The sequence below is a fragment of the Loxodonta africana genome, chromosome 8, assembly GCF_030014295.1.
Source record: "Loxodonta africana isolate mLoxAfr1 chromosome 8, mLoxAfr1.hap2, whole genome shotgun sequence".
Taxonomy (NCBI): domain Eukaryota; kingdom Metazoa; phylum Chordata; class Mammalia; order Proboscidea; family Elephantidae; genus Loxodonta; species Loxodonta africana.
In genome coordinates this window covers 60,225,457-60,240,597 of record NC_087349.1, presented here as the reverse complement: position 1 = coordinate 60,240,597, position 15,141 = coordinate 60,225,457, and the positions used below count along the sequence as shown (strand labels likewise).

The window sequence follows — 15,141 nt, the reverse complement described above, 5'->3', positions numbered from 1 at the left end:
CTAGCTAGGACTTCCAGCACAATGATAAATAGGAGTGATGATGAAGGGCATCCTTGTCTTGTTCCCATTCTCAGGGGGAATGTTTGCAGCCTCTCTTTGTTGAGAATGATGTTGCTTGTTGGTTTTGTATAGATAACGTTTATTATGTTGAGGAATTTCCCTTCTATTTCTATTTTATTGAGAGTTTTTATCAGGAATGGATGTTGGGCTTCATTGAAAGACTTTTCCGCATCAATTGAAATGATCTTGTGATTCTTCTCTTTTGTTTTGTGTGGTGGATTATCTTGATTGATTTTCTAATGTTGAACCATCCTTGCATACCTGGTATAAGTCCCACTTGGTCATGGTGTATTATTTTTTTTATATGGTACTGAATTCTATTGGCTAGAGTTTTACTGAGAATTTTTGCATTCATATTCATGGAAGATATTGGTCTGTAATTTTTTTTGTGTGTGTGATGTTTTTGCCTAATTTTTGTACCAGGGATATGCTGGCTTCATAGAATGAATTTGGAAGTATCACTTCCTTTTCTATGTTCTGAAATAGTTTGAGTAGTACTGGTGCAAGTTCTTCTCTGAACGTTTGGTAGAATTCTCCAGTGAAGCCATCTGGGCCAGAACTTTTTATTGTTGAAAGGTTGTTTTTTTTTTTCCTTCACCTTTTCACTCTCTTCTCTTGTTATGGGTCTGTTCAGATTGTTGACTTCAGTTTGTGTTAGCTTAGGTAGGTGGTATGTTTCTAGAAATTTGTCCATTTCCTCTAGGTTTTCAAATTTGTTGGAGTACAGTTTTTCACTGTACACTGTTATGATCCTTTTTATTTCAATTGAGTCTGTTGCAATACCCCTCAGGTCATTTCTTATTTGGGCTATTTGCTTCCTCTCCTGTTTTTCTTTTGTCAATTTGCCAATGATTTGTTAATTTTGCTGATCCTTTCAAAGAACCAGCTTTTAGTTTTGTTAGTTCTTTCTATTGCTTTTCTATTCTCTATTTCATTTATTTCTACTCTGATCTTTCTTCTGGTGGCTGTGGGTTTCTTCTTTTGCTGTTCTCTTTCTATTTGTTCAAGTTGTAGGGCTAATATTTTGATTTTGTCCCTTTTTTTTTTTTTTTTTATGAGTGCATCCATTGCTATAAATTGACCTCTTGGATCTGCCTTTGCTGTGTCCCAAAGATTTTGGTGTTTTCATTTTCATTTGATTCCGGAAAATTTTTTAGTCCATTTTTGACGTCGACTGTTACCCTGTGGTTTTTATGCAAGGTGTTATACGGTTTCCATGTATTTGATTTTTTTCTTGCTCTTCCTGTTATTAATTTCTACTTTTATAATGCTGTGATCAGAGATGATGTTTTATATTATTTCAATGTTTTGGATTTTGTTGACGGTTGTTTTGTGGCCTAAGACGGAGTCTATTGTACAGAATATTCCATGTGCATTGGAAAAGAATGTATACTTTGCTGTTGTTGAGTGGAGTGTTCTATATATATTTATGAGGTCAAGATGGTTGATTGTGGCCTTTAGATCGTCTCTATCTTTGCTGAGTTTCTTTTTAGATGTTCTGTCCTTTACCAAGAATGGTGTATTGAAACTCCTACTATTGTTGTGAAACTGTCATTTTCTCTTTTCAGTGTTGTTAGAGTTTGTTCTATGTATTTTGGAGCCCTGTTGTTGGGGTCATAGATATATATCATGGTTATGTCATCATGGTGCATTTTCCCTTTAATCATTGTATAGTGTTCCTTCTTGTCTTTTATGATGGATTTTGCCTTAAAGCCTATTTTATCTGAGATTAGTATTGCCATTCCTGCTCTTTTTTGGTTGCTGTTTGCTTGATATATTTTTTTCCATCCTTTGATTTTTAATATATTTATGTCTTTGTATCAGAGGTGTGTCTCTTGTAGACATCACATCGATGGGTCTTTTTTTTTTTAATCTCTTCTCTCACTCTGTCGCTTTACAGGTGCATTTAAACCATTCACATTCAGTGTGATTATCGATAGGTGTGAATTTATTGCTGTCATTTTGTAGTGCCTTTTTTTTTTTTTTGGTGCTAAGATGTTCTTTGTTCCTCTTACTCTCCTGTGCTGAGTTTCTTTCATTTGTGTGATTTTTTTAGTCTCTTTTGTTATTGTAGATCTTGTGTTTACTGAGAACTTATGGTTTTCTTCTTGATTTTGATGAGTAAGTTTGTTAACTTTCTTTGTGGTTACCTTGAAATTTAACTCTTCCTAAGTTTGAGCTAGTCTTTTATTACTTGATATCACCTTGACTTCCTCTCCATTTGAAAGTTCTATACAACAATATAAAATGCTTCATGAATTTGTGTATCATCCTTGTACAGGGGTTTTGCTAATCTTCTTTGTATCGTTCCAATTTTAGTATATGTGCTGCCGGTGAGCATGCTAAGTTCTGTTTGAAGGCAGGTAATTTTTGTTTGCAGGGTTGGGGGCTAGGAAACCTTCAGTGGATCTTTTGACTATGCAAAGATAAAGTCAAAATCTTTTCTAGTTTGAAGGGTTTTAAAAACTCCAAGAGGCTAAACTGCAAATGATACACTAGGTTGGGAAAGGTTTTAGACCATGGTGTAAGGGGGAAACTGGATTTTTTTCCCTGTCTCTGTTCCTCAGATGAGATGGGAATTTGTATTCAGGGTAGGCAGGAATTTGGAGGAAGGCATAAATATGGGGTAGAACGCAGGGATGGAGGGTAAGGGAGATCAACTACATCTTAGCAGCATGTCAAGGAATAAAGTCAAAGCTCAGAGCTGAGCTCCCCTTGGGAAGTGAACTCCTGAAGCACTTGTATCCACTGGCTGCCCTTCTGCAAGGTGTTTACATTCTCTGGACCTGAGTCTTTGGTTGCTGTTAGTGGCAAGGCTAAGCTATACCCAGTATTGCTTTAGATCATTAAGAGAGCAAGAAAGGCTGCCTTCCTGCTAGGAGTGAATCTGGAAGGGAAGGAAGCAGAAACATGCAAAATAGCCTAAAGGGTAAATTGAAAAATTTTGCAAGTGGAATGCGAACCACAGAGAGAATACCAAGTGTCTGGTTTAGATGTAACATTATATTCCAAATAGATGTGAAGCACCACGTATTTATTGTTAGAATTTCTGGGTTTTCAAGAAAGAAATTCAGATCAAGTGAAGGATTAATTAATTAGGCAAAGGGTAGGAATACATACAAGATTAAATTCTTTTTTTTTTTTTTTTAAATCAGTTTGAAAAGATGAAGGCTAAGTGGGGGTATGACAGTAATTCTACAGCATAAAAGTTGTATTCAATAGGGGTGAATTTGGAATTTTCTGATTTACATAAGATCATCTAAACACCATTTCTCAAACTTTAACATTCAGAGAAATAACCTGAATAATAGGGTGAAATGTAGATTCTAATTTGGTAAAACTGGGAGGGGACCTGAGAGTCTTATTTTTAACAAGCTCTAGAACAATGATTATCAAAGTGTGTTCTTTGGACTAACAGCATCAATATCATTTGGGAATGGGTTAGAATGCAAATTGTTAGGCTCTGGGTTTAAAAGGAGGAACTGGTGGATTTGAACTGCCCACCTTTTGGTTAGCAGCCAAATTCTTAACCACTCCACCACCAGCGTTCCACTTCAGAGCTACTATATTAGAAGCTCTAGAGGTGGGGCCCAGCAATCTGTGATTTAACAAGCCCTTCGGGTGATCCTGATCTACATTCAAGTTTTAGAACGACTGTTCTAGCGTCGCACTGTTGATAGCCACTACTCACATGTAGCCATTTTAGTTATAAAAAGTTCAGTAAAATTAAAAATTTACTTGTTCATTCACACTCAGGGGCAGATTAACCAGTAAGCAAGGGTTTACAGTAAGCAAGGTAAACACAGGCTTACTTGTGTTTACTTACTAATTTTCACATGGGTTTCGCCACATCTTTGAATGTGTGACTCACGCAAGCCACATTTCAAATACTCAGTAGCCACATGGGACTAGTGGCTACTTTATTGGCCAGCACAGATACAGAACATTTCCAACATTGCAAGAAGCTCTATTGGACAGTGCTGCTCTACAGCACTTGTTCCTAATCCTAGCTTCCCATTAGAATCACCTTGTGACACTTTTTTTTTTTTAAGTACTGTTGCCTGGGCCCCCCAAGGCCAATTGAGTCAGTCTCTGGGGGTGAGACCTACACCATCAAAAGATCCCACTGTGCTGAATTCTTGCCTCAGGTTATGAAGATTGTAAGCAGCAGGAGAAAAGTGGGAATGTGAGGTTGGGGAGATAATCCTATCTACTGCAGTTTCAAGGGATGGGAGATGGGTTTTTGAAATCCTACTTTGGAACTTTGAATGTTTTACCTCCATAAACTCCTCCTTCCGTGCTGTGATACAGTCATGAAACAGAAACAGTTTCTTCCCTCAATAGTTTATAATCTAGCTTGGAAGTCAGTCCCCAAATAAGTAATCACAATAAGGGAAGCAAGAGTTATGATATGAGATGTGCTATGTGTGTTAGAAGAAGCCCTGGTGGCACAGTGGTTAAGTGCTCAGCTGCTACCTAAAAGGTCAGCTGTTCAAACCCACCAGCTGCTTCACAGGAGAAAGATGTGGCAGTCTGCTTCTGTAAAGATTTACAGCCTTGGAAGCCCTATGGGGCAGTTTTACTGTGTCCTACAGGGTCTTCATGAGTTGGAATTGACTCAGTGGCAATAGGTTTTTGGCTCTGGTATTGTTGCCAGTGCCTCTACGTCTTCAGTTAGATAAGGTTCTTTCCTCTCACCGGTCAAGAATGAGCAGGTAAGGCACGGAGAGTTTTCTACACAAAGTTTTATTGAAGAGGCAAGCGGAGACGAAGAGGGCCTAGGCAATGCTTACCCCCGTCTCACAGAACAAAGGATTTGCATGGACTTTTAAAAATTCTTGAGCAGGAAAAAGATTCATGTTTATTCAGGGGCATAGGCGGGATTTTCCAGCAAGTAGCCCATTTGGGGCAGGGATAGGTTAACTAAGGTGCGGCACAGCTGCTTTCTAAGATGGCTCCTGTCCTGGAGGCTTCCGGGATTTGTAGCAGGACTTATGGAGTGTTGTGCCTGCGCAGTCTCTCGCTCGCTGAGTTTGATTCCCCAGCTGCAACTGCAGCCCCTGACTGCCCCTGGTGGAAGGTCACACAGCAGTCACAGGTGGAGGTTCTGCGCATGTCCCTGGGGCTGGTTTCATCCGGCTGCTTCAGAAAGACAACTTTAAGGAAGTTTCCGGGCTGTTTTCTGATATCCTGCCCCATTGTTCTGGGGAATGGCTTTGTTTCTGCACCCTGGCCCATTTCCTGTTACTTCACTAATTTGTTTATGTGAATTGCAGATTTGGGGGCCTCTCTGTTCCCTGTCTTAGAATGTGCTTTAGAAGCCCATAGCAGAGATCTTTAAAGATCAGGAAAAATCTCTCTGGACAAGGGACATCGAAGTAGAGACCAGAAAGATGAATCAGAGTTGTTTTTTTTTTTTTTTTTTAAATTGTACTTTAGATGAAGGTTTATAGAGCAAACTAGCTTCTCATTAAACAATTAATACACATACTATTTTGTGGTGTTGGTTGCCAATCCCACGACATGACAACCTACCGTTCTTCATTACTAACTTTCCTGTCCCCTCCTGCCCTCTAGTCCTTGCCCCGGGCCAGTATGCCCATTTAGTCTCGTTTTGTTTTATGGGCCTGTCTTATCTTTGGCTGAAGGGTGAACCTCATGAGTGACTTCATTACTGAGCTAAAAGAGTGTCCAGGTGCCATACTCTCAGGGTTTATCCAGGCTCTGTCGCACCACTAAATCTGGTCTTTTTGCATGTGTGTGAGTTAGAATTTTGTTCCACATTTTACTCTGGCTTTGTCCAGGACCCTCTATTGTGATCCCTGTCAGAGCAGTCTGTGGTGGTAGCCAGGCACCATCTAGTTGTGCTGGACTCAATCTGGTGGAGGTTGTGGTACTTGTGGTCCATTAGTCCTTTGGACTAATCTTGCCCTTGTATCTTTGGTTTTCTTCATTCTTTCGTGCTCCAGCCAGGGTGACACTAGTGGAATATCTTAGATGGCCGCTCACAAGATTTTAAGATCCCAGACGCTACTGACCGAAATAGAATGTAGAATATTTTCTTTATAAATTATGTTACACCAATTGAGCAAGATGTTCCCCAAGACCATATTCCCACAGGCCTCAACCCAGTAATTTGGCCCCTCAGGGAGTTTGGCTGTATCTACGGAGCTTCCATGACCTTGCCTTGGACAAGTTGTGCTGGCTTCCCCAGTATTGTGTACTGTCTTACCCTTCACCAAAGTTACCACTTATCTATTGTCTATTTAATGTTTTTCCATCCCTACTCCCTCCCTCCCTCATAATCATCAAAGATTGTAAGCAAACCTTTTCATGAGTTTTTATAGTAGTAGTCTTATACAATATTTGTCCTTTCATGATTGTCTTATTTCACTCAGCATAATGTCCTTCAGATTCATCTATGTTGTGAGATGCTTCGCAGATTCATCATTGTTCTTTATCATTGTGTAGTATTCTGTTGTGTGTACATACCATAGTTTGTTTATCCATTCATTTGTTGATGAGCACCTAGGTTGTTTCCATCTTTTTGCTATTGTGTAAATAGAAGTTTTTCAGGAGAAGAGGAGGGGCGGGAAGTTTTCCAGACAAATGAAACAATACGTGCAAAAGCCCAAAAGCAAGAGAGATTATGATGAGCTCAAGAAAAGGAGTGAAGTTTGCAATGGTTGTAGTGTATGATACATAAGAGATGGCTGGAGAGTTTTTCAGGGACCAGATCACTCAGGGCCTCATAAATAAGGTGACCTTGCATCCCATTTTTCCAGACAGTCTCAGTTTACACACCTGTCCCTTAATAATTATTAATAGCACTCACTTTCACTCTCAAAAGTGCCCCATTAGACAATAACTTAAATGTCACACTACCTGTAAGCTCTGATATACAACTTTGACTTTATCCTGGGGGCAACAAGAAGATATTGAAGAATTTTAAGCAGGGAACTGACATTTTCTAAGTGTTATAGTGTCTTTTGGAATGATCCCTCAGGCTGCAGAGAGAATGAGCTTGTAGTAACTGTTTTGCAGACCAGTTAGAAGGCTGTTACAGTTATCCAGGTAAAAGACAACTCTCCTGGGCCAGAATTGTGGGATTGTGAACGGAGAGAAGTGGATAGAACTGTAAACTATTTAGAAAGTAGAACAGATAACAATTGGGTACAGGAGTCAGGTTGAATATTCTAGTTGGGGAAAAATGGCCAGGTATTAGTATCATTTATTATTATACATAAAGAAGAGGAGGATTAAGTGAGTGGGTGTGGGATGTTAATGATAAGTTTAGTTCTATATTTGCTGAGTTTGAGGGCAGTTGTTATATATATGTCTGAAGCTCAGGAAGAAGCTAGGGATATCAATTCAGGATTCTTTAGGAAGTGACATTGCCCCACTAGAGTGTGTAGAGCAGGAAGCTCAGACAACCTGGAGCTGAATCCTGAGAGGCACAAGTTTTTAGGGCAGAGTAAAAAGAGTCTCCAGAGGGTAATGCAAAATGGTACAGTCACTGTGGGAAAGAGTTTGGCGGTTCCTCAAAAAGTTAAACATAGAACTACCATACGACCCAGCAATCTCAATCCTAGGTATATTCCCAAGAGTCTTGAAAGTAGGGACTCAAACAGATACCTGAGCACCAATGTTTATTGTAGCATTATTCACAATATCCCAAAGATGGAAACAACCTAAGTGTCCATTAACAGATGAATGGATAAATAAAATGTGATATATCCATACAATGAAATATTTATTCAGCCATAAAGAGAAATGAAGCCCTGATTCATGCTACAACATGGATGAACCTTGAAAACATTACATTGAGTGAAATGAGTCATACATGAAAGGACAAGTATTGTATGACCCCACTTATATGAAATATCTAGAATAGGCAACTGCATACAGACAAAATTTATTAGTGGTTACCAGGGGCTGGGGGGGAGGAGAGAATGGGAGTTATTGCTCAAAGGGCACTGAGTTTCTGTTTGGGGCAATGTAAAACTTTTGCAAATGGATGGTGGTGAGTGATGGTAGTACAACATGGTGAAAGTAATTAATGCAGGGGTGGTGCTTACCTTGCTTACCAGATCACCTGTAGTGAAATTTTTCATTACAGATTAGTAAGTAAGCACAAGTAAGCCCATGGTTACCTTGCTTACTGGGTCATCCACCTCCATCAAGGACTGTAAATTTAAAAAGAGGCTTTGATTCTGTTGGAAGGTGCCATGGGGATGGGAGAGAGAAAGGTGCCAGCCATACTTAAAACAGAATCTTTGATGTGGTGAAAAGAAATGTGAAATTGTTCACTATGGACGATCTGGTAAGTAAGGTAAGCACGATGCCTGTTGGATAATCTGCCCCTGAATTAAGGTCATTAAATTGTACACCTAAAAGTGATTAAGATGGCAAACTTTTTGTTATATATTTCACCACTCTTAAAAAAAAAAAAAGAGCCTGCAAAGGAAAGGAAATGGAATGGTCTGAAAGATAGGAGGAAACAGGGGAATCTGGTATATCAGAAACGAAGGAAGGAAAACATGTTTGAGAAGGACAGTTGGTTAACAGTATTAACTAATAAAGAAATGTCAAGTAAGATATGGTCTGGAAATTCCCAGTGGATTTAATAGTCTGCATGGTTTTGAAGATGTTGGTGAGAGAACTTTCTGTGGAATTGATAGGAGTAAAGCCTACACAGTAGTGAAATTAGGAGGCAGATGAAATGGAAGAGAAATGAAGACAGTAAATGTAGATACTTCAAGAAGTTTTTTACTCTAAAAAACCAAAAACAATTGCCATCGATTTGACTGTGACTCATGATAAACCCATATGTGACAGAGTAGAACTGTACTCCATTGGTTTTCAATGGCTAATTTTTTGAAAGTAGATTGCCTGCCTTTTCTTCGTGAGCCTCCAATCCTTAGGTTAGCAACCAAGGTGCATTAACTGTTTGCAACACCCAGTAACTTACTGTGAAGAGGTGGGGAGAAATGGGGAGTAGCTAGAAGGGAGATTGGAATTGAAGGGCTTTTTTTTCTTTTTTTTTAAAATAGTGTCCCCCTCTCCCATGTTTAATTGCTGATTAGAAGGAGCAAATAGAGAAGATTTGAAGATGTGGGGAAAGAGAGAAGCAGGTGGGAAGGATCTAGAGCAATAATGAAGGTTATATTAGACATCTTTGCTATATAACAAACCACCCTAAAATTTAGTGGCTTAAAAGAGCAAACATTTATTATCTCACAATTTCTGTGGATCAGGAACCACGGCTTAGCTTAAACGGGTACATTTGCCTCAAAGTCTGTCATGAGGTTGCAGTCATGCCATCTGCTCCAGCTATTATCTCTTCTGAAGGCTCATCTAGGAGGGAGGATCTGCTTCTAAGCTTGCGTTGTGGTTGTTGTCAGCTTTCAGTTCCTCACAGGTTGTTGGACTGAGAGCCTCAATTTCTTTCTGGGTGTCAACTAGAAGCCACCCTTGGTACCTGAACCTCTCCATAGAGCTACCCACAACATAGGAACTAGCTTCCTTCAAAGTAAGTGAGAGAGCAAGAGAGAGCTAGAGAATGACCAAGGCAGAAGCCACAGTCTTTTTGTAATCTAACCTTGGAAGTGACATCTCATTACTTTTGCTGTATTCTGTTCATTAGAAGTGAGTCACAAAGTCCAAGCACATTCAAAAGGTGGGCATTACACAAAGACATGAATCCCAGGAGGCAAAGATCACTGTGAGCCATCTTAGAGGCTGTCTACCCAAAAGAGATAGTAAATATAAACGGGATACCTGTTCTATGGTAATAGAAAGAAAGGGGCAAGAGTTGGATTTGGATTAGAGTAGTTTTTTACAATTAGAGTGTGAAATAAAAAGAGAACCTTTCAGGTGACTCTGTCTTCTACATGTCGTAAGTAAGATATATAGTCTTTCTCTGAGGGTAAGGAGAGAATTAAGGTGATTGGAGTTTTTTATTATTATTTATTTATTCTTTTTTAATTAAAAAAATTTTTTTATTGTGCTTTAGGTGAAAGTTTACAGCTCGTTTTGTGACCCTAGTTGCCTTCCCTATAATGTGACAGCACACTCCCCCTTTCCACCTTGCCTTTCCCGTGTCCATTCAACCAGTTCCTCTCCCTTTCTGCCTTCTCATCTCACCTCTGGACAGAGGTTGCCCATTTAGTCTTGTGTATCTACTCGAACTAAGAAGCACACTCTAATCTTTGTCTGAAGATTTGGCTTTGAGAACAGTTTCAGTTTTGGGTTGACAGAGAGTCCAGGGGCCATGTGTTCTGGGGATCCTCTAGTCTCAGTCAGACCATTAAATCTGGTCTTTTTACATGAATTTGAGTTCTGCATCCCACTTTTCTCCTGGTCCATCAGGGATTCTCTGTTGTGTTCCCTGTCAGGGTGGTCATTGGTGGTAGCTGGGCACCATCTAGTTCTTCTGGTCTCAGGCTGATGAAGTCTCTGGTTTATGTGGACTTTTTGTCTCTTGGGCTAATATTTTCCTGGTGTTTTGGTGTTCTTCATTCTCCTTTGCTAAGGTGATTGGAGTTTTGATGGCAGAGAAGTGGAGAGTGGAGTGAAGGTAGTGGAGAAGGTTTGAAACAATCATTGTGAGAAAGAGAGAGGTAAGTCAGAAAATGGATAATAGGCTAAAAATATTGTTGGCCCAGCTGAAGGGGGTATCCATAAATTTATAGTGAAATCAATATGCCCAATACAGCAGTTTTTCTCCAACAGCACTTGGTAATAGGCAAGAAGTTTTCCATGGCTTGGAATCTAGACTTTCTGGAGCCATGAAAAATGGATGAACCCCTGAAATTATTGCCCTGAGATAATCTTTAAACTGTAAACCAAAAATATCCCCTGAAGTCATCTTGAAACCAAAAAATAGTTTAGCTTAACTAGTAACAAAGTCTGCCTTGAGCATTATGCTCTTTTAAGAACTATCTATACAGGATCAAATTGACATCAGCAACTCTAAAGATTAATGTCTTAGTCATTTAGTGCTGCTATAACAGAAATACTGCAAGTGGATGACTTTAACAAAGAGGAATTTATTTCCTTACAGTAAAGTAGGCTAAAAGTCCAAATTCAGGGCATCAGCTCCAGGGGAAGGCTTTCTCCCTCTGTTGGTCTTCTCATCAATCTTCTCCCAGACTAAGAGCTTCTCCTTGCAGGGATCCTGGATCCAAAAGACATGCTCTGCTGCTGGCACAGCTTTCTTGGTGGTATGAAGTCCCCCCTCTCTGCTTGCTTTCCTTCCCTTTTTATCTCTTGAGAGATTAAAGGTGGTGTAGGACACACCCCAGAGAAACTCCCTTTACATTGGATCCGGGTTGGAACCTGGGCAAGAGTGTTAAACAATCCCACCATAATCCTCTTTATCATAAAATTACAATCACGAAACAGACGACAACCACACAACACTGGGAATTGTGGCCTAACCAAGTTGACATATATTTTGGGGGGACACAATTCAATCCATGATAATTAGATAGGCACCTTAGGGGGTAGTGAGTTTAGGGTAATGAGGGAGGAACAACTCAGAAAAGGAGAATGGCTGCACAACTTGAAAAATGTAATCAATGCCATTGAGTTGAACATGAACAAACTGTTGAATTGTTGTATTTCTGTTGTGTATATTCTCAAGAACAACAAAATGTATTTAGGAAAAAAAAACCATAAACAAAAAAAAAAAAAGTTCTCCATGGCTACTTCCTAATCATTGCCTATTGCCCATTTGGGAAAATTGCTAAAGATTTATATAACCATAAAATTTAACAAAATAGCTGCCAGTTTCAGAGTCTAAAAAAGGAACCTGTTATACAGAAAGTTTCATTAGCCAAATAATTCAGATCAGGTTAGCACAAAATAGGTCAGACTGCTAAGTTACATGCCATAAAGTTTTCTCTTTAGCTTCCTTCACTGAATTCATGCTTGCTTGATTCTTTGGCTATGAAACTCTCTATATCAGAGGTTCCTTTTTTAGACTCTGAAAATTGCAGTGATTTTATTAAATTTTAACAAACAAATAAATAATCAACCACGACTTATCTATCAGTTTGTCATACCGTGGTGGCTTATGTGTTGCTGTGATGCTGGAAGATATGCCACCAATATTTCAAATACCAGCAGGGTCACCCATGGTGGAAAAGTTTCAGCAGAGCTTCCAGAAAAGATAGACAAGAGGCGGAGCCAAGATGGCCAAATAGACAGACGCTTCCAGCGAGCCCTCTTTATAATAAAGACCCGAAAAAACAAGTGAAACGAGTATATTTGTGACAAGCTGAGAGCCCTGATGTTCAAAGGCAAGCTTAGAAAATGAACTGAGGGGCAAGGCGAGGAAGAGACCATTAAGAAGCGGAGAGGACTTACCAGACCTGAATCATGGGTAGCCCTCAGACACCATTCCTGGAGTGGCTGTGGTGGCAGGTTGGTACTGGCATTTAGCCGCAGTTTCCTCCGGGAGTAGCAGCCAGCCACACAGCCAACTTACACCTCTGGAACCTGAGGAGAACAGCGCTCTCAGTAAAAGATAAGTGCTTGCGTATATTTTACTGTGCACCCCCCACCCCCAACCCAGCTTCAGCAGCTGAATTCCCTGAGCCTGAAATAGGCACTACTGAGCACCTAGAGCCATCCTCCCGGCCTTGGGGAAGAAAAATTTTGCAATTTGGGGAAAAGATAATTTGCCAGCTCCACTCATCAGGGGAGCTCAGGACAGAAGCGGCTGCTGTCCAGGCATAAACCTTCCGTGGACTTTGAGCACATTTCCCTTCTGCATGGACCTGTGTGGGCCTATTTTGGGAGAATAGGCCCTTGTTGGCAGACTCCAACCATTTCAGCTGTGCAGTGGAGAGGTGGGTATTTGATGTTTGACATTCCTTTGCCTATTAAACAAGGTCCTCACCTACCCACATCAGGGACCTAAGGACTGGTAGCTCCTCTCAGTTCACCCAGCCACCCGCGACAGAGGTCCAAAGATAACTGGTACCTCCCAATCCTTACAACCAAAAACTTTGGGTGCCCATGGTCTGTCCGCAGAACCCACCCACATCCACACTCTGGGGAACAGGGACACGCTTTCCTCAGAGACACTCAGGGGTCAGGTCTCAGCCTCCTGCCTTGTTCAGAGTGTGACCCCCTGCTGCAAACAGATACCGGTACCTACACCAATCACCCCTGCCCCTCTAAGACTGTAAGACAGAGCCTGTACCACACACGTGATATCAGCTACCTGGAAACCTGAGCTGAATTCATACAAGAAAACTGAATGGACTCTTAGACTGATATATCCGATAACAGCTCTAGCCAGCTGGGGACAGGACACCAGAGCTCCAAAGGTGAAAATAATCAAGTTAGCTCACTCAAGCAACCCATAGGGGTATACCAAAACAAAACAAAGCAAGAAGCTATGACACAGTAAGCAAGCATAAACTAAGCAAGCATAAACTAACACAATAACCTATAGATGGCTCGGAGACAAAAGTCAATATCAAGTCACATAAAGAAACAGACCATGATCAACTCAACAGGCTCTCAAAACAAATAACCCAGGGATCTTCTAGAAGAAAGTTCATTTCTGGAATTACCAGAGCCAGAATACAAAACTTTAATATACAAAACCCTTCAAGACATCAGGAAGGAAATGAGGTAATATGCAGAACGAGCCAAGGAACACACAGATAAAGCAACTGAAGAAATTAGAAAGATTATTCAGGAACATAACGAAAAGTTTAATAAGCTGGAAAAATCCATAGACAGACAGCAATCAGAAATTCAGTAGATTAACAATAAAATTAAGGAAGTAGACAACTCAGTAGAAAGTCAGTGGAGCAGAATTGAGCAAGTAGAAGCTAGAACTTCTGAACTCAAAGATAAATCACTTGGCACTAATATATTTGAAGAAAAATCAGATAAAAGAATTTCAAAAGATGAAGAAACCTTAAGAATCATGTGGGACTCTATCAAGAGAAATAACCAATGAGTGATTGGAGTACCAGAAAGGGAGGGATAACAGAAAATACAGAGAGAGTTATTGGAGATTTGTTGGCAGAAAACTTCCCTGATATTGTGAAAGATGTGAAGATATCGATCCAAGATGCTCATCGAACTCCACATAAGGTAGATGTTAAAAGAAAGTCACCAGGACATATTACAATCAAACTTGCCAAAACCAAACATAAAGAGAGAATTATAAGAGCAGCAAGGGATAAATGAAAAGTCACCTACAAAGGAGAGCCAATAAGAATAAGCTCAGACTACTCAGCAGAAACTATGCAGCGAAGAAGACAATAGGATGACATATTTAAAAAATTGAAGGAAAAAAACTGCCTACCAAGAAGAATATATCCAGCAAAACGGTCTCTTAAATATGAAGGTGAAATTAAGACATTTCCAGATAAACACAGGTTTAGGGAATTCGTAAAAACCAAACCAAAACTACAGGAAATACTGAAGGGAGTTCCTTGGTTAGGAAATCAATAATATCAGGTATCAACCCAAGACTAGAACACTGGGCAGAGCAACCAGACGTCAACCCAGACAGGGAAATCCAAAAAAACAAAGCAAGATTATTAAAAAAAAAAAAAAAAAGCTCAAAACAGGGTAATAGCGATGTTATTGTATAAAAGAAGACAACACTAAAATAATAAAGGGGGACTAAGAAATGTAATCATACACCTTGCATATGGAGAGGAAGATATGGCAATACAAAGAAATAAAAGTTAGGTTTAAACTTAGAAAAATAATAAGGTAACTACAAAGGAGACAAACTATCCTACTAAAAAAAAAATACAAGAAAAAAATAGGGACTGAGCAGAAACAAAATCAACAACAACAAATATGAGGAAAGGACAATATACAATCTACTCAGCACATAAAGTGGGAAAAAGAAACTGTCAATACACAAAAAAAAGACATCAAAATGATACCACTAAATTCATACCTATCCAGAATGGATTAAAAAACAAGATCTGTCTATATGCTGCCTACGAAGGACACACATTAGACTTAGAGACACAAACAAACTAAAACTCAAAGGATGGAAAAAAATATATCAAGCAAACAACAATCAAAAAAGAG

The 15,141-nt window shown here is 39.7% G+C and overlaps 1 non-coding gene across 1 annotated transcript; it reads right to left on the bottom strand.

The window, feature by feature from the left end:
- Positions 1 to 2,296: 2,296 nt before the first annotated feature.
- LOC111749782 (U6 spliceosomal RNA) lies at positions 2,297 to 2,401 on the bottom strand. The gene has a single exon (XR_002784975.1). It is a non-coding gene; the product is annotated as a U6 spliceosomal RNA (small nuclear RNA).
- Positions 2,402 to 15,141: the final 12,740 nt, after the last annotated feature.